At 41.4% G+C, this 18,849-nt stretch overlaps 1 protein-coding gene and 1 long non-coding RNA gene across 11 annotated transcripts in view; one reads left to right on the forward strand and one right to left on the reverse strand.

Annotated features, from left to right (window-relative positions):
- LOC102152378 overlaps positions 1-9,249 on the reverse strand; it is a 38,272-nt gene extending 29,023 nt beyond the window's left edge. Inside the window, exon 1 of the long non-coding RNA XR_005358076.1 lies at positions 8,856-9,249. This is a non-coding gene — a long non-coding RNA (uncharacterized LOC102152378). The remainder of the gene's footprint in view (positions 1-8,855) is intronic.
- Positions 9,250-9,469: 220 nt separating this feature from the next.
- The window catches only part of CCSER2 (coiled-coil serine rich protein 2), a 189,706-nt gene continuing 180,326 nt past the window's right edge, over positions 9,470-18,849 (forward strand). For all 10 annotated transcript variants that reach the window (XR_005358079.1, XR_005358077.1, XM_038534505.1 and 7 more), the window contains exons 1-2: positions 9,470-9,607; positions 15,489-15,549. The gene's annotated coding sequence lies outside the window, so the exon portion shown is untranslated. The remainder of the gene's footprint in view (positions 9,608-15,488; positions 15,550-18,849) is intronic.

Below are 18,849 nucleotides of genomic sequence, written 5' to 3' on the forward strand. Positions count from 1 at the left end.
GTCAGCATCCTAAGAAATGGCTGAGGATAGAAGACAGGAAGAAGACCTTTGGGGCCTGGGGTCCAGTGCCTGGCCCATCTGGGAGTGGTCTCATCTGATTGGAAAGGGTCAGATCTAGTGTGAACAGGGGCAAAGGACCACAAGGGTTTGGGTTGGAGTGCCCAGGAAGGATACCAGACCAGTGAAGGGCTGTCCTGCACCCAGAGGCAAACATCCAGGTCAGGCTGCACAGTGGGAAAAGGAAACTACCGCTGGGCACATACCCTGCCTGCCCAGCCTCCTGGGAGAGCTTACTAAGCCCTTATCCCACAGTGAATCATCTGTGGTGAGGGGCTTCCTCTTGGTAGCTGAGGACTTTGGCAAACTTTAAGAGATCTAATTAAATCATTTTATCCCCTACACTCCATCCCTTTTTGTGTTTGTATCAGTTTCCCGGAGATATTTTTCAACTTTATTTTCCATCCTTTCTGTTGAGTTTTCAATTGTTGCTGTATCTCTTTCATTTTCAAGGGTTCTTTTGTGTTTTCAGGACATTTCTTTTTTATAATACCTATTCTTGTTTCATGGACACAATATTCTTTCTTCTCTGCACGTATTATTTATAGTTTTTTGGGAGGGGAGTATATGGAGGGGAGTTTTCTTCTTCCTGCAGTTTCTGGTTCCTTCAGGTCTTTTTGTTTGGGTCTCTGTCTTCAATGTTAAAGGTTGCCCTCCAGTGTCTTACAGTTTTGGTTTTCTGTCCATTATTAAGTGGGAAAGATAGATCCTATAAAACATACTGAATTCTGTACCTATAAAGAGAGAATATGCCTTTTTATGCAAGTGAATATGGAATATTCCCGAAAATTGAGCAAATGTTATGCCACCAAGAAAATCTCAAGAAATTCCAAAGAATAGAAATATACAAATAACATTCTCTAATCATAATGTAATAATACTTCTAGAAATTAATGACAGAGGGGCGCCTGAGTGGCTCAGTCAGTTAAGTGTCTGCCTTCAGCTCAGATCATGATCCCAGGATCCTAAGTTCCCCAGGGAGCCTGCTTCTCCCTCTCCTTCTGCCTGTTACGCCCCCTGCTTGTGCTCTCTTTCTCTCTTTGTCAAATAAATACATAGAATTTTTTTAAAAAGAAATTAATGGCAATTTCTTAAAATGTTTTAATTTTCTTTTCCCTGCTAAGTTAAAAATGTTTAAATAATTACTGGGATAAAGGGAAAATAAAAAATAAAATAGCAGAATTTCTTGAAGATAAAAATGAAAACACACACAATCTCTGTGATACTGCTAAAGCATGTATCATGTATCACAGGAAAACTTATAGCTTTAAATACCTGGTACAGTCAAAATGGAAACATAAATATAACTTAATTTAACATCCAAAATGAAAAGCTAGAAAAAAATTAGATAAGTCAAAAGAAAGAAGAAAGGAATTAGTAAAGATGAACTTACAAATAATAATTTCAAAAACAGAAAAGAGAAGAATTAACAAATCCAAAAGTTGGTTATTTGAAAAACACAAATACAGAAACCATTAGCTAATTTGAGCTTTAAATAGGGAGAAAGCACAGGGCGCCTGAGTGGCTTAGGGTTAAGCAGTTGGGTTCTGCTCAGGTCATGATCTCAGGGTCCTGGGATTGAGCCCCAAGACAGGCTCCCTGCTCAGCGGGGAGTCTGCTTCTCCCTCTGCCTCTGTCTCTCTCCCTGACTCATGCTCTCCCTCTCCCAAATAAATAAACAAAATCTTTAAAAAAGGGAGAAGGCACAAATATACAAAAAATAGAAATGATAAAGGGGAAATAGCATGAAAACAGAGAATACGATTTTTAAGAAGAAAATACTTTGTATAACTATGCAAATAAATGTAAAGACTTAGAAGGAATAGGTATGTTTTTAGGCAAACACAACTTACCAAAATTGATCCTAATAGAGAGACATACAGTCGAAAAAACTAGTTAATGTAAAAGAAATAAAAAGGCTGAAAGGTTATTCCCCCAAAAGAAAAACACAAAGCATATATAAAAAAGACAAGTGGTTTCACAAAGAAATTCTACATAATCTTTAAGGATCAGGTAATTCCACTGTTAAATTATCTTAGTGTTTCATTTTAGGAAGCATATAAAATATTAATCCCAAAACTGATAAGGATTGCCAGGTTTTTATTCTAATAAACTTCAAATTTATTTGGAAAAAAGTCCAAAGATTTTTATTCAAATAAAGGGAAACCACAGACCATTTTCACTAAAGAATGTCAATGAAAAAAAATATAGAATCTAACAGCAAATTTAAAAAATACCTTGTGATCCAGTGGGGTTTATTTCAAGAATGCAAAAGAAGGCAATATTAGAAAACCCATTAATACATAAGCATCTCCACAGATGTAATAAAGGCATCTGACAAGATTCAGCATCTATTTGTGTGTTTTTTTAAGCCAAAACACTTAGTAAACTAGAAATTGATACCCATATCCTTAACATGATAAATAAATATACTATAGCTCAAAAGTTATCTCCTTACTAGCTTTTCTGCTAAAGAAATGAACAAAATAATGTCATTATGTCTTCTATTATATAATATAAAGTTGGAGGCATTAACCAGGGATATTTACAGAGAACAAACTGCATATCTGGAAAACACCAAAGAATTAATGGGAAAAGTAGTACAAACAAGACAATTTAGTAAAGTATCCAAAAAAGTTATCAAACCAATGTATAAAACCTAAAGACCTTCACACATGCAAACAAGAAACAGAAGGAGTCCCCATTTATTACAGCACACAAAATACCAAGGCATAGATATTAGACATAATAACCAAAGAAGGAAAACTGTGAAATGACTAAGAAATCCCAAATTTGAATATGAAAAAATGGAAAGACATCAAGTTGCTGGATAGGAAGATACAACCTCATAGAGATGTCTATTCTCCCTAATTTATAAATGCAGACCAATTCCAATAAAAATATTATGTTTTTTTTTTTTATTTTCTGAAACCACATTAGTTGATGATAAAATTTGAGGAACAGAGAAGCAAAATTTGACAAAAACCCTCTGGAAAAAAGAAAGCAATAGAGAGACTTGGAGCTGATCTTATACAGCTTTTATATTTAAAACATTTTGGTAATGGCCCATTAATATGCAGGAAGATCGATAAAACAGAATTTAAAAATCCAGAAATAGACTCAATTCCATTTATAAAGGTAATATATGACAAAGGCAGCATCTCAAATTGATGAGGTAACAAAAGGCAAGCTGAGGGCAAAAGGCAAAGTGACACTCCACATACCCTCGGCCCACAAGATGGCAGTGGGATGTGTTTCATTCCCCAGGCACTCATGACTGCCCAAGAACAAAGAAAGAAAAACAAATGGCCAACTGATAAAGATCACAGTCATGCAGGACCTGAAATTCTGTCAGTTTGTCACTGCCCTAATAATTTACAAGAAAAACACAATCTTAATAGTAGCCAGACTTCCAGGAACCTATAGACTCAATTTCTTGGAGCCCTAACATCACCTTCTCCTTCCATAGGTAAGAAACTACATAATCAGTCATTCCTCAGACTTATAATGCAGCTTTTTCTGCCCACAGGTCCTGTCCTATGCTTGGTTAAAGATGGTTAATGAAACCATCTTTTTGCACTGGAAACATCTCAAGAATTCTTTCTTGACCATTCACTTTTGGACCCAAACATCAAAACTCATCATTCTGGTGCTCAACGTGAGGCTCAAGTCTTCTCACTTGGACTCGGAGCTTTGGTGCCAACTTGGTGAGTAATTCCTCTTCTCTTTCTCTCTGTCATTTCAGGGGCTATTCAAAGACTATGGGCTTATTGGAAAACTTTCATGTTGATTGTTCAGGCTGTAATCCTCTAGCCCATGGCTACTCTAGAGGGAGGAAAAAAACCTGCCTGTTGGCTGGAAGTTAGTACCATGGTACCGGAATGGTAATAAGACCTAGAAACTTGATGGCCTCTCATCGTTTCTGTCTTTATGCAAAGTTGTCTTTTCTTGGGCACAGGACAGCCATCTAAGTCACTAGGACAGCTGTCAATCTTAAGACTGAGATTTCTCCTAATTGGTCTAATCTGGTCCCCTTCACATCTCTGGTCTAACCACTTTTGGTGGCATGACCTCCACCTGGAGCCAGCTGAAATGAGTACCCAGTCGAGTTAAAACCCAACCAGGGACTATTTCCTAGGGAAGCCAGCTGTAAAAACTACATGTGTTGAAATGTCACTTAGATCATGGTGGATTTCTATCCTTACTGTTTTCTGTCCATGTCCCTTACTCACTACTTAAATTACAAAATTGGGTAATTTTCCCCTTGTAAAACATTTTTTGTGTGTTTTCCCTGGGTTAAAAATGGCAAGTTCTTCATGGCACAGCATGACATTTCGGACCATTCACTGGCACCATTTGCAGCCTAGGATGCAATCAGGAAGTGGGGGCAATATCCCCCATATCCCTCCTACAAGGCAGGGTGGTGATTATAGCAACTTCTTTTGAATGGACTGCTCCAGTCCTTTGATACCAGGAATCTCTGACATATCCTTCATGGGATGCCACCTAGGAGTTGGGGATGGATTTTTTTCTGGTAATGGACTTTCTCTACTTTTCTAGGAACATGGGATCTTCTTCTTCAGTTCCCAAGGGTTCTCCCTTGGGATGCCTTTTAACCCACTGGAATCAATTTGGATTGCAAGATTTAAGAAAAAACCTGGTCTTCTTCTGTAATACTGCATGGCCTCAGTACTCCTTGAGAGACAAGGAAAAACGGTCTATTGATGGGACATTAAGCTTCAGTATAATCTATCACTTAGGTCTCTTCTGCAAAAAGCAGGGCAAATGGACTGAGGTACCCTAGTCCAGGCCTTCATGGCCCTAAATCAGGACCCTGACCTAAGGCCCTCTTGCAGAATGTGTCTAGCTACCAACCAGGTTAATAAATCTCTCTGGACATACTGGATGATGATTGTCTAAATAGGTCCATTCCTCCTAATTCACTTTGGCTACTGGAGGAATCACTGGCTGGTCCAAACAAAGAGGACATTGCCTCTGTTGCTATCCTTCTTCCTTATAAACCTCAAGACCCCTCAGCTCCCAGTCCCGCTGGACATACCAGGAGCAGAACTATCATCTGGCAGTTCCACCTAAATCTGGATCACATCCTCTTAGGGAGGTTTCTATTGGAGAAATAGGCACAATTAAAATCCATGCCCCATTCTCCATGACAGACCTGACTCAGATAAAACAACAGAACAATATTCGGAAAACCTTTCTCAATTTATGGAGGGCTTTCAACAATGATCTATTAAGTTTGATTTGATCTGGCAAGATATATATACATCATATTAACCCATTGTTGCACTCCTGAGGAAAAGAATCATATCTGGGCAGGGGCTCAAGAATTTGCTGATGAGCTAGCAGCCAGAATAGAGGCTGTCATCAGGTGGGGGGGTTGTTTCCAATACTGAATCTCCCAGGAATTACCAAAAGAGACAGGGAAAGGAAAGACCATAATCACCTGTTTAATAGAAAGAATGAGAAAAGGATTCTCGAAACCTGTAAACTTTGATAAAATTTAGGAAGTCACTCAAAGAGGTGATGAGAATCCAGCTCTATTTCAGGGTCACTCAATAGAAGCCATCCATAAATATACAAATCTGGACACAATCTCATTTGAGAGAACAACCACACAAACCATGCATTTTTTAAGTTGGCACCTGACATTTGCCAAAAAAATGACTAGAATGACTTTAGGTCCCCAAACCCCCACCCAGTGCCTATTAGAAGTAGCTACTGGAGTCTTTAATAATAGAGGTATGGCCTTACAGCAGGAAAAGGACTGGAGAGCTAAACTGCAGGATAAAATACAGATTCAAATATTGGCTGCTGCTATTGCAGATTCCCTACAACACCAGACCAACCAGGGGCCAAAGAAAATGCCTCTATCAGACAAAGGATCGAGTAAGACCCCATGCAATGAATGTGGCCAAATGAGACACTGGAGCAAAGAATGTCCAGACAAATGCTTTCCACCAGGGCCGTGTCCTGCTTGTAAGAACAAAGGATATTGGAAGAGAGACTGTCCTCAACTCCAGAGAAAGATGAAGACAGGAACTCACTTCCCCACCCAAGAGCAGAAACTGGAGGGTCTGGCATGATGGGCCCCTCAAGCTGGTCTGGCTGCCTTTGACAGCAAGATTACAGAGCCCTGGGTTATCTTGGATGTGGGAGGTAAGTTTATCAATTTTCTTATTGATACAGGAACCACTTACTCTGTTCTTATTTAGCACTCTGGCCCTACTTGTCTTTCTAACCATAAAACTGTTAGCATAGAAGGGTAAACTAAAATGTGCCACCAGACAATGCTTTCAGCTTGCAAATATAGAAGTCCATTGGTTGTTCATATTTTTCTAGTCTTTCCATCTTGCTGCACTCCATTACTCGGACAAGACTTGATATATAAACTAGGGAGCAGGTTTGCTCTCACTAAAAAAGAAGGTGGATGACATGTTCTCTTTAACACCTGGAGAATTAAAACCTTACCCCAATATCTCTTCTAATATCTGGAAGGCAGTAACTCCGCAGGTCTGGGATTCTGACATCCTCGGATGGGCTCTCAAAGCCCAACCCATAAAATGACCTCAAAGGACTCAACCACTATACCTCACAAAAAACAATACCCCTAAAAAACCTGAGGCAAAAGCCGGCTTACAACCACTTATTGTTAAGTTTCTCAAACATGGTATTTTTAAGACCTTGTCAATCTCCTTATAATACTCCAATCTTACCAGTAAAAAGGCCAAATGAGGAATATGAAATGATTCAAGATTTAAGAGCTATAAATGAACCAGTTGTGTCTACTCATCCTATAGTGCCAAATCCATATACTATTCTCACCCAGGGCCCTGGTTATCCCAACTGGTTTACAGTATTTGACTTAAAAGCCACCTTCTTTTGCATCCCTCTAAATGAAGAAACACAGCCATTCTATGATTTTGAATGGACCTCACTTTTAAGCTCACAGGCTGCTCAATCAGCTTGGATAGTCTTGCTGCAGGGATTTAGAGATAGTCCTCACCTACTCGGGGCTGCACTTGATATCCATGATATCTCTCTGTCTCAAGGGACTAGAGTTCACTATGTGGATGATATTTTAATCTCTAGCCCTGCAAAAGAAACATCTGATAGTAATTCCATAATTTACCTTAATTTCTTGGCAGACAGAGGGTATCACTTCTCCCCTAAAAAGACATACGTATCTAAACAGAAAGTACAATATTTGGGATATGAACTAACACAATGTCACTGCACCCTGTCTACTGACTGGAAAAAAGCTATATTAGACCTTGGACCCCCCGTTAAGAAATAAACAACTCCATACTTGCCTAGGCATGCAGGTTTTTGCTACTTGTGGATTCCTGGATTTGGGCTCTTAGCCAAACCATTGTATGATTCAATTAAAGGCCCCGATGAAGAAACTTTACTCTGGACTAAAGCCCAGCAGACAGCCTTTCAAACATTAAGAGCTAAGCTTTCATCAGCCCCAGCTTTGGCTTTACTAAACCTAGAAAAACTTTTCATTTTATATGTAACAGAAAAAAAACAGGGACAAGCTCTGGGAGTTCTTATCCAGAAATTAGGAAGTGAAAAAGGACCGGTGGGCTATTTTTCATAGTCATTTGATAATGTAGCTCATGGGTGGCCAGCTGGTCTTCGAGCAGTGGCTGGAACAGCCCTCCCTCCTGGTAGAAGCAGCTTCAAAGCTTACCATGGGACAATCCTTGACATTGATGACTCCACATCAGGTTCAAAGTGTCCTAGAGACCAAAGGCCACCAATGGATGATGGGAGGCTGACTTACTAAATACCAGGCTATGCTTTTAGACACACCTAAATTAATATTTAAAACCTGTCAAACTTTAAACCCAGCTACTCTTATGCCTGTACCTGACCATCATACTTCTCTGTTAAAGCATGACTGCTCAGAGATTATTGATCTTGTTTATTCTAGCAGACCAGATTTAAAAGATTCCCCTATTGAAAATGCAGATAACAATTGGTTTACAGTCCACAGTTGCAGATGGCAGTAGCTTCATGAATAAGGGAGAAAGAAAAGCTGGGTATGTTGTAGTTAAACTAAGACCATTGAGGCAAAAGCCCTTCCAATAAATACTTATGCTCCAAAGGCTGGATTAATAGCATTTACCTGTGCTCTTCAATTGGCAAAAGCTCTACAAATTAATATTTATACTGACTCCAAATATGCTTTTCCAGTGCTAAGTGCCTATGGGGCAGTTTGGAAGGAAAGGGGATTATCATCAAGCCCTAACTCCCCAAACATGGGCCTGAAATAATTAATGCTTCTTGAGGCTGTACACCTAAGGAGGCAGCTGTAATTCTCATCCGAGGACATCAAAAGGATATGATCTTAGAACCTAAAGGAAAAAAAAAGAAAAAGAAAAAGAAAAAAAAGGACCTAAAGGAAAACAATTTTGCCGGCCATCCAGCCAAGCAGGTAGCACAAAATAAATATTATTTTACACTTATAAATATTAAGTCTTGACTCCAATAAAGTCCCTAACTCCAGTCTATTCAGACCAAGAAATTCACCTAGCTCAGGAGTGAGGATATTTAAAAATGCATAGGACTGGCTTTTTAATCATGAGCGAAAAATCTTTATACCCAAAAATAACACTCAACATTTAGAAGGGGTATCAGGGCAAACATGTTCTCAAACCACTGTACTGCAGGCCTGGTTTGCACCGATGGGATAAGGCCACCCAGAACCGGAGGGCAAGCTCCAGGTTGGAACCCGGGGGTGGGGGAGGGGGTGGGGTTCCTGTGGAACTAACCTAGGTCCGGGCTTTCCTCCAGCGGAAAGCAGGAACCAATTCCTGGCAAGAGGAACCCAGATTGACGGTGCCATGGAGATGCTGCAGATCTTAGCCGTCAGCCTCAGCAAGACCCCGCGGTCTGGTGGGTTCAGGCAGGCTGCAGAGCGCAGCAGGGCTGGGGGCGCAGGGGTGGACAGGACGGGAATGCTGCAGGCGGGAGGGGAGCCCCCATCCGTCCCGGAGCTCAACCCTCGAGCTTCCACGGGGTCGGAGGCGGAGTTAGGTCTGGCCGCGGTCACGCAGCGCAGGTTAGAGCACGTTAGAGCACGTTAGAGCAGGGCGCGGGCGCAGCCCAGGTCAGCCCCGCGGCCGACCCCCGAGCCCGGGTGCAGACAAGCAAGGTCGGGCGGAGGGCGGGGCGGCCCGGGGTGGGCGGGGCCTGCGGAGGCGGGGGCGGGGCCAGAGGTGGGCCGAGGCTGGCCCGAAGGCGGGGCCTGGCCGCGCGGGGAGTGCGCCTGCGCGGGGGGCGCCGGGGGCGCCGGGGGCGGGGCCGCGCGTGCGCGGTGCGCGTGCCCCGGAGGGCGGAGTCCAGGGCGGGCGCAGGCCGAGGGAGGGGGCGCGGCGCGTCGGGAGTCAGGCGCTGGCTCGGGCCGCGGACGCGATGCTGGCTGCGGCGGGCCGGGCGGCGGGGATGTGACGGGCCGCCCTCGCCTCACCTGCGCTCCTCGGGCGGCCCGCGGGCGGGGAGGCGGCGGCGTGACCTCCGCACGGTGAGAGCCGGGGGCGGGGGCGGGCCGGGCCGGGTCGGGGTCGGGGTCGGGTTCGGGGTCGGGGTCGGGGTCGAGGTCGGGTCTGGTCGAGGTCGAGGTCGGGTCGGGGTCGGGGTCCGGGTCGGGGCCGGGCGCGGCCGTCCGGGGGGGAGGGGCCCTGCACCTGCGGCGAGGCCGTGACCCCCGGCGCCCCCCGCGCCCCCGAGCGGCTCGAGGAGGGGCGAGCGCCGAGCCCGGGGCGGGGAGGGTCGGACGCCCCGCGCCCCGCGGGCAGTGACGGGCGCTGGGGCCGCGCCTTCCTGGAGCAATCAGGGCGAGGCCACGTCCCCCAGTGATTTCAGAGCCAGGATGCTCGTGCGGGTTGATGGGGGAAAGTACCCGGGTGCCCCGAAGGACGGCTGTTCTTTTTCTTTTTTTTTTCTTCTTCTTCTTCTTTTTTTTTTTAATGGGCCCCAAACAAAGACACACCCTAGGGCACATCCTGAGACCAAACTTCGGTGGACCCCACGGTTGCCAGAGGGTCCAGATGCTGCTTCTCGTCTCCTGTGGACACCTGCTGTCTTTAGACCTATCGGTGTTTTTTTTTTTTTTTTTTTTTAAATGCTCCTACTTTTTTTTTTCTTCTTCTTCTTTTTTTTTTTTTTAATCAAAGTAAAAGGAAGAATGGTGCCTCTGAGGTACAGTCCTTGGTGGCTAAGCCCGAGTTTGAATTGCAATAATTGCCAATTCATGTCTGTAGGGCTCCCCAGCCGGGGAGGCTTGCAGCCCCGAGACTAGGCCTTGGCAGTGTGGACCCTACTGACGCACGGACCTCGAGGTCCCAGAGTGAAATGTGCATGTCTCACTCCCATCCGTGAGATGAAAATTGAGCTCTAGTCTTTTCAGGATAGACGTTCGCGAAGGCATTCCTATTCTCCCGATTAAAATATAATGGAGCCTATTATTTTTGCCATTTTAAAAACAAAACAAAAACAACAAAAACAGCACATCATCTTTTGGGCTGGTTTAAAGATTTTTAACCTCTCCTTTAACCGAAAGGGATTCTCAAGGCACCCCCCCCCCCACATGCACAAAACATGGCTTATCTGCAATCCATATAGGATAAGGTCTTAAACGCTCCTGAATGTTTTGCCTTGAGTCCATCTTCTCAGACATTTATTCCTGTTTTGTCTTGTGATTTATTATGGCTCTTTAGTATTATTTGATGGTTTCCTTTAGTGTTCCCAACACCATTGACTTCAACACACACTTTCCTGAGTCCTTTAGCCATAATTCTTACTCTTTCACCCCGGTGTGATACTGATGTGCCTTGGTAAGAAACTGCTAGAAGAAGCATCCTGAGAGCAAGAAGTCTCCATTTGAAACAATAGCAACAACCAGCCATTTATCCTATATTTCCAGATGGAGACCTTCTTTTTTTTTTTGGTTGTTGTTGCTTTGGCTCAACTGCTTGGTGTGTTGGAAGAAGGGGACTTTGCTTCCATCAGTGACTCAGTATAGGTTGCTGAGTCCATCATGACTCTACATAATCTGTGTGTGATCGAAGTCAGAGTCCTTTACAGTGGCTGTTAACTTGCGTTTCTGATTCTGTTTCTACCATTTCGCCCACCTCTCCATACAAAGACTACTTAAGGGTTCTCGGAAGATGACATCTTCCTTTGTGATTTTACACCGTTCACTCTGTTGAGAATTCTTCTCTACCTCGTATACTCTTCAAGACCCTCCTGAAAATATCACCTCTGGAAGCGGTCCAGACATCTTATCCCCTTTGTCTTGACTGACCCAATGCACATCATTTGTTATGCATTTAGCATTTGTCAGTTAGTGATGATGTGTTTATGTGTCTGTCTCCATAAGATTTTTGGGTTTCTTCCGAAAGGACCTTTGCAACTCTCCCATGTACTCTTATGTGGTACAGGTACTCAACCGTTAATTGAATTTTTGAGGAATGCTCTTAATTCTGAATATAGGTTTAAGATAGGCAAACTTTGTTAACTATCTCTTGCAATATCGGAAAACATGGGAAAAATGAATATGCAAGTTGCATTGAAATTTCCAAGAACACAGTCAAAAGTGTTGCTGGTTGGGACTAAAAACCCCAGTTATGACAGCAAAAACCAATGCATTCTGTGATGCAAGACTAAAAAAGGCATGGCCGGTAAGGATTGCTGCTTTGTTAATTCATAGGACTTTATTTTGAGGCAAAGTAATTTACCCAAGGTCATGCAAGTAGAAAGGGACAGACCTGAGATACAGCTTTGACTGTATTTTACCTTTGTCCCCAGTTTCCTAATTCAGAGTCTTAATGATTGTTCTACAATCGGAGTGGAAGATTTTGAGGGGCATAGACATGTATTAGTAAAGGGGTCTATAAATAGAATGTTGAATTTGAAGGAATCAATAAATTACTTGGTTCAATTTTAAAAATTTTACCCATTAAACAACTAACGCTCGAAAGATAAGTGCCTTGTTTGAGGTTGCTTAGAGTCAGTCGTACCCCACATCTCCTGACCTCATGCTTGTGTCCTTTTCATTACTTCATGGTGCTTTTGGGGAAGATGAGGAGGCTGCCAATTTTCAGAGGGAGAACAAACCAGCTTGTATTTTCTCCCTCCTTGAATACTTAGCTGCCACTCTTGGGACCTCAGAGCCCTTGAGTGGTGAGAAACATGATTATTCATTTGGGGATAGAGGAGAAACCTAACCTTCATTACTCCGTTGGCCAAATAGTTTTTAACTTCAGTGCTTGGGGCCCTCTCCAGATGCCCCATCACAAGTGGCTTCTGCTTGCCATATGGGGATCCCACATATAGTTACGTTTTGATGGTAAAATGAGATTTTAATATAATAAGGTTACAGATGGCTGGTAGCATGGCTAAAATTACACGTAGGGCTAGTGTGTGCGTGAGAAGAGTCTATCTGATTACTCTTCCGTGATAGGTTTTGGGGGAAAGAAGATGGACAGTTGTGGTTTTATGCCTCTGAAAAGCCAGTTTCCAAGCGTGTACTTACTCTAGTGGGCCTGATCAATTCCAACAAGCTTTTTACTTTACAAACAACTTAATGATGAAAGAAATAAGAAAAAAAAAAGTTTACTTTTTCTTCTCATTTGTTTCTCACCAAATCTACGTGATTTTATACTATAATCAAAGCATAAATATAATGTTCAATATTTACTTTCATATATAATGTTTTCTTTTTTGCTGTGATTTTTGTACATTTCAATTATACAATGTTACAGTGAATTGAGTTACTTATTTTTAATAGTTGGACATACTAGTTTCTTGTTTTGCAAGGAATGCAGTTATCACATGGTTGTGCTATGTTTTGCTTCTTCCCTTTAGGATAAAGACCCGGGAAGGAGAATTACAAGGGCAAGGGGCATGAAGGTTTTTGTCACTTTTGAAAAATATTGCCAAATTTATTTCTGAAAGTTTTTTTTTTTTTTTTTTAATTGATTTTATTGATTTACACTGCCTCCTGCAGTTTGGTTGACCAGTTTCATCATACTTTTATAGGTTCTTAAGAGTTTGTTTTTTAAAAATAGGTGTAAGAGTACCTACTGGCTAACATCAGTGTCTACAATAGAAAAGCAAATGCAGTATTTTTCTAGTTTTACTTTCTCCTTTGTATGAGTTGTTTGTCTTTTGCCCATAAATTTATTGGAATCTTTTTACCAATTTTCATAAGCACTTAACATCATAAATATTTGAATCTCTTAAAATATGTTTCTGATCTGTTTTATTTTTATTATCGTGGACTTGGCAGTTTTTAAAATTATTAAAATCACTTACAAAAAATTTTTTGTGATTTCATCTTTTGATTGTGAGGTCCGAAAATGAATGTTAGTCCACCATCTGATGTACACTTTTATTTTCCTAAGCTTCTAGAGTTTATTTTATCATATGTATATATCTTTAGAAAATTATATATGCAATTAAGATTGAATTTAGTTTATGTGGATTTTGTACTATAGAGAATCACATTTTTATAAATATCTGAGTTTCCATTGGTAAGCAGCTGCTTTTTTTCCTTCCTGAGCTTGAATAGGAAACAACAACAAAAAAACTAACTTAGTTATTATTTTTTTTAAATGAATGGATACTTGTTTTTAAGTAAATTATAGTAAATTTTGATAAATGAAAATTTCAGGAAAGCATATTTTGGTTAATTGAAGTTTTTGTTGGTTCATGGTTAACCGGAAGGTCATTTCTGATTTAACGCTTATTGTTAATCATTCTAAAATATATGAAAGTAAAGCTTTGGTTATCTGCTTCCTTTGGGGAGTGAGACATTCTAGATAGATGAGCTATCCCAGGGTAATAGTTAACATTGAATGCTGGATACGGTGCTGGTACTTGGCATGGAGTTACTTACCTACTTATCTCTCATAACAACCATAGGAGGTAGGTCCTTTTTGTATCCTCACTTTGCAAATGAGGAAACTTAGGCAAAGTGACCTGCCAGAGGTAACACAGCTAGTGAGCAGTAGAACTGTTACCCAGTCAACTACTTTTAAAAGGCTCTGTTTGAGAACTGTATTATCTTATTTTCTGTGCTAAGGATTTGAACTTTGTCTTGTAGGCAATGGAAAGATATTAGATGTTTGAGAGCAAAGGGATGATAGGGTATGTTGTTTAGGGAGTTGGCTGATGTGGCAGTGTGGAAATATATTGAATTGTGTTTCTGATAGAAGGTGGTTGAAGTAGGTCATATGAGAAATGAAGCCTGAAATGCAGAGTGGATTTGGAGATCAGGGGATATTATGGAAAGATACAGGACTTAGTAACTCATGTGCAGGAGAGTGGGAAGCTGGAGTGTTCCCTACCCTATGGAGTAGGGTAATGACGAATGAATCTGTGCTTCCGACACTTTGTTCTATCTTTCATGGCACTGACTATGATGTATTGCACCTAATCTAGTGACACATTCACCCACCCTATTGGATTATGTGCATTTTTCAAGGACAGGGACTGTGTAGGAGGCATGAGCTAATACAGGATGAACTAATACAAGAAGAAGACAGAAGACTGAATTGGGGGTGGGGAAACACCAAATCACCTAAATCAAAGAGGGCCTGAAGGAGGAGGAGCTCTAGAAGGTGGCAGGTGTCAGGGAGAAGCAGGGAGAGTCATCAGTGCCAGACTGGGGAGGTGTGTTAAGGGGAGGGAAATATTAGCACAAAGGTAAATACAGGATGCTGTTGAGGCTATAGGCAGTTCTGACTGTTGTGTCCCAGTGGGATACGCTGCTGTCCGGCGCTTATGCTTACGTACAGCTACGTTGTCTTTGTTACTGACTTTTTCCTCCCTGCCTTTCTCAGTATCTTGTGGTTTTCCTGCGTTTAGCTTCTAACGCCTGCTACTGGTGCTGATGCTGGGATATGACTCAGCCTATTGAGAGCAACCAGTCAGAATCCTCCTTCCTTTTTAAGTGAATTGACAAATCAGAATATGTTAGATGTAATCTGTGAGTTTTCAGCTCTTCTCTGCTGAGTTGATTGCTTTTGAATGTTCCCCCTGAGTTACTTTTCTCACTTTCAAGACTTCTGATTGGTGGTTTTGAGATTTGGAACCATTGAGAAGCTAGAGGAGTCCTAAAGACTGGATCCATCCATGAAAGCTGAAGTTTTTCATCTGTTTACTTTTCCCTGTTGATCAGTTTGAATATAGCTGGATCATCTTCGAGGATTGTTGATCTTAAAAATGCCCTAAGGCCATCATTGCAAATATTTATGAATTTCTGTCCTGTAGTTATCTAAGGTGTGGGGCTTGTTTTAAATTTCCTTGGTCAGTTCCCAATTTATTTCATATGACTGGTTTCATAGAGCCACTTAGAAAAGGAATTTGTGTGTGATTTCTTCTGCTCTTGTTTGTTTCAGAGCATCCTTACTCTTCGCTCTGCTTTCTTCCCAATTTTCATCTGGCCGGTTTCTGTACTTGGTAAGTACAATAAAAAGGGGTAAAGGGCGTCAAAAGGATAACTACTTTTCTTTTCCCTTCTTTTCTGTAGTTTTTACCACACTCTTCTCCCCATTCACCGCTCCCAACTGTCCAATTTATCATGGTCCCCTACCCCATATCTTCAATTCTGGGTGTGGGAGTGGGAGATGCAAGACAGCTTTTTAGCTGAGGAATGCTGGATGTCTCAGGGTTTTGGTCCTTCTGTAATGTGATAATTTATAGCTTAGTAGATCCTTTCCATTCCCTGGCAATCTACCTCTCTTTAAAATACAAAAAATAAATTTAGGCCCTGTTTCTTTGAATTAATTCTCATTCATTCTCCTTCTGCCTCCCTCTCGCCCTCCCTCCTCTCTTTCCCTCCATCCTTCCCTCTGTCTCTTTCCTTCTCCCCCTCCAGCACCCTTGCCCTCCCGCCTCTTCTTCCTTTCTTTCTCTGTCCTTCCCCCAGCTTCCTCAAACACACCCCTCCCCCCATACCAGGATACCATAATCTTGACGATAGAGCCCCTACAGAATACACTAGGGACAGCTAACTTAGGCAGACACCAGAAGGTACTTTGAATTGTTGTTGTCATCATATTAATGATATTTGGTTGCAGCCTGAGTGCTTTGGGGAAATTTGAGAGCTTTCTCTGACCATTATGACTTGGCAGCCAGTGTTGGGGTTGGCAATTACAGTTTTCTCTGACAATCATAGTTTAGAAAAGCAGGAACTATTTGTAACAGTTATTTAAGTGTAGAATGGGTCTGGTGATATTCTGGTGATACTCTGAGTCCATAGGCCAGGTTATAGGAAACATATCTGGGGAGTGGGAAGGCAGGGATGGCCATTTTTTTTTCTTATTCTTTTATTTTTATTCTTAAAAAGTTTTTTGGGTTTATTTTCTTCATTTCATGGCCATTTTGCAGTCAGCATTTTCCCGGGAGTTGAGAAGTTCCACACTTTAAATCTTCTCAACCCAGGCTTTGAGACCAGATCCTCAGTCTGGATTTTCCTGATTCATGCCATTCATCCATTAAAGAAATACCCACTGAGCATGTCCTAATAATAGTGCAGTGAAGAAAACACATTTTTTGCTGTTGTGGAACTTTCATTCTAACGACAAGATACAGAAAAGAAGCAACAGTATATGTAATATGTCAGTTATTATAGTGCTGTGGAGAAAAAGCAGAATAAGAGAGCATGCAAGGAGGATGCTGCTGTTTTATATAAGATGCTTAGAGAAGGCTGCAATGATGGATGATATTTGAGCAGATATATGGAAGAAATGAGATTGTGATCTAATCTGCAGAGATTAGGGGAGAGAGTGTTTGAGGAAGATGAAAGTAATGCAAATATCTTGTAGCTGAAGCATGCTCATCTTGCTTGAAGAGCCGCACATAGATGATTGGAGGCAATGAGGGGAATGATTAGTGGAAGATGAGGTGGGGGACTGTAAGGGGTGCTGGGAGACGGGTGCGTGGTAGATCATACGTGGCCTTGGGTGCCAGTAGGACTTTGACTTTTACTCTGAAGGGGAGAAGCACTGAAAGATTTTGGCTTGATTTAAATAGACCTCTCAGCAGTTATGTAGAGACTATCTGAGGCTAGGTGTAATGAGATCATTCAGGAGGCTCCCGCAGTAATTCAATGTGGGAGACGATAGTGATTTTAGGCAGGGATTGGCAGGAGTGCTCGCGATCTGTATACATTTTGAAAGCAAATCCAACAAAATTTGATGGTGGATTGGATGTGGCTGTTTGTTGGTTTTATCCTAATAAGTGGAAGAATTGGAATTGCCATTTACTAAGATAGGGAAGACTTTAGGAAAAGCAGGTGGGAAATAAGTTTAATTTTGGACATGTTACATTAGCAGTCCAAGCGGAGATGTTGTCTGACACAATGAGGTATACATGACTCTGCAGTTCAGGGCCGAGGTCTGGGCTGGAGGTAGAAATTTCCGGTCATTGGCATAGAGGTAGTGTTTAATACCCTGGAAACTGATTAGGATAATCTAGGAAGTATGGCTGGAGAAGAAGCCCAGAGATTCTGCCTTAGGGTCCTGTAATGTTGACAGGGAAAGGGAAAAGGAGAGGGAGAACTAGAGAAGAGCTAGAGCTAGCAAAAGAGAGCAAGAAGCACTATGAGGGAGGGGGACTCAGAGTGAATGGTATCCCTGAAGCCCGTAAGTGTTTTAAGAAGGAGGGAGAGTGTGAACAGCTGTGTCAGATGTTATTAGATCCAGGACTAGGTTGTGACTGTTAGGTTTAGCAGTATTGAAAATCATTGGTGATTATAACAAGTTCCCGGTAGATTAATGGTGATGAAAACTTTATTGGAGGGAATTTAAGAGAGAACTGTAGAGAGGAATTGGAGACAACTGATTCTTTCAAGGAGTTTGCTATAAATTGAAGAGAAAAACAGGGTGATAACTAGAAGGGATGTGGAGTCAAGGAATTATTTTTTTTAAAGATGAATGCTTTTCTAGTATATTTGAACAAATACAAAAATGTTTATAGCCGATAAAATGATCCAATAGAGAGGGAAAAATTAAAGGAGCCATGTCTTTGAAAAATAAATGAAATTAATTCTAATCTGTGATCCCACGGTCTATCATTATCAAATATATATCCTTCTGTATTGACCTATTTCTTTCAAATTAAGACAGTAGCTAGTGGAGAGAGGTATTAAAGAACATCTCCTATTCCTAATTTGGTGAATTTTTATCAGTTCAAAACTAGTTTTTATTTGTGAGTTACAAATGTGTGTTTTTTGTTTGTTTTGCTAACCTGTTTTTGTCTGGTAACTTCTCCCTGTTTATCGTTCTCAGCAGTTTTGCACAAGTGCTTGCCCTGTGGTTCTAAAATCTGTTTTGGTAATCTGTGTCCAATATGGTAGTTTTACTGTGAAGTACCGTTTTTTAAAAAGGAAAAAAATTATTCAATTAAAAAAAAACTTAAAATGTAAGTGAAGTATTCTTAAGAGAAAGATTTGATGGCCATTCTTTTCCCTTTTTCCTAATGTACTTGGCCACACTTTTTCTGTAATTGCTTCTGATTATTGAGTTGATGTTTGAGATGAGTTTAGAAACTTATGTTGAAAGCCCATATTACAGTTACATTACTTTATATGCCTTCTTCTGTGGTTCATTTATGTTTGAGTACGTAGTTGTCAATATTTAGTGCTGAAGCATTACTGTAATCGCTTTTTAATCTTCTTCATTGGTCTTCTTCCAGATTTTCTTCCCTTAGCCACTTATCCATACTTCTGACTTGAATTTCTGAAACACAGATCTGGTA

This window comes from Canis lupus, chromosome 4 (assembly GCF_011100685.1).
Source record: "Canis lupus familiaris isolate Mischka breed German Shepherd chromosome 4, alternate assembly UU_Cfam_GSD_1.0, whole genome shotgun sequence".
Taxonomy (NCBI): domain Eukaryota; kingdom Metazoa; phylum Chordata; class Mammalia; order Carnivora; family Canidae; genus Canis; species Canis lupus.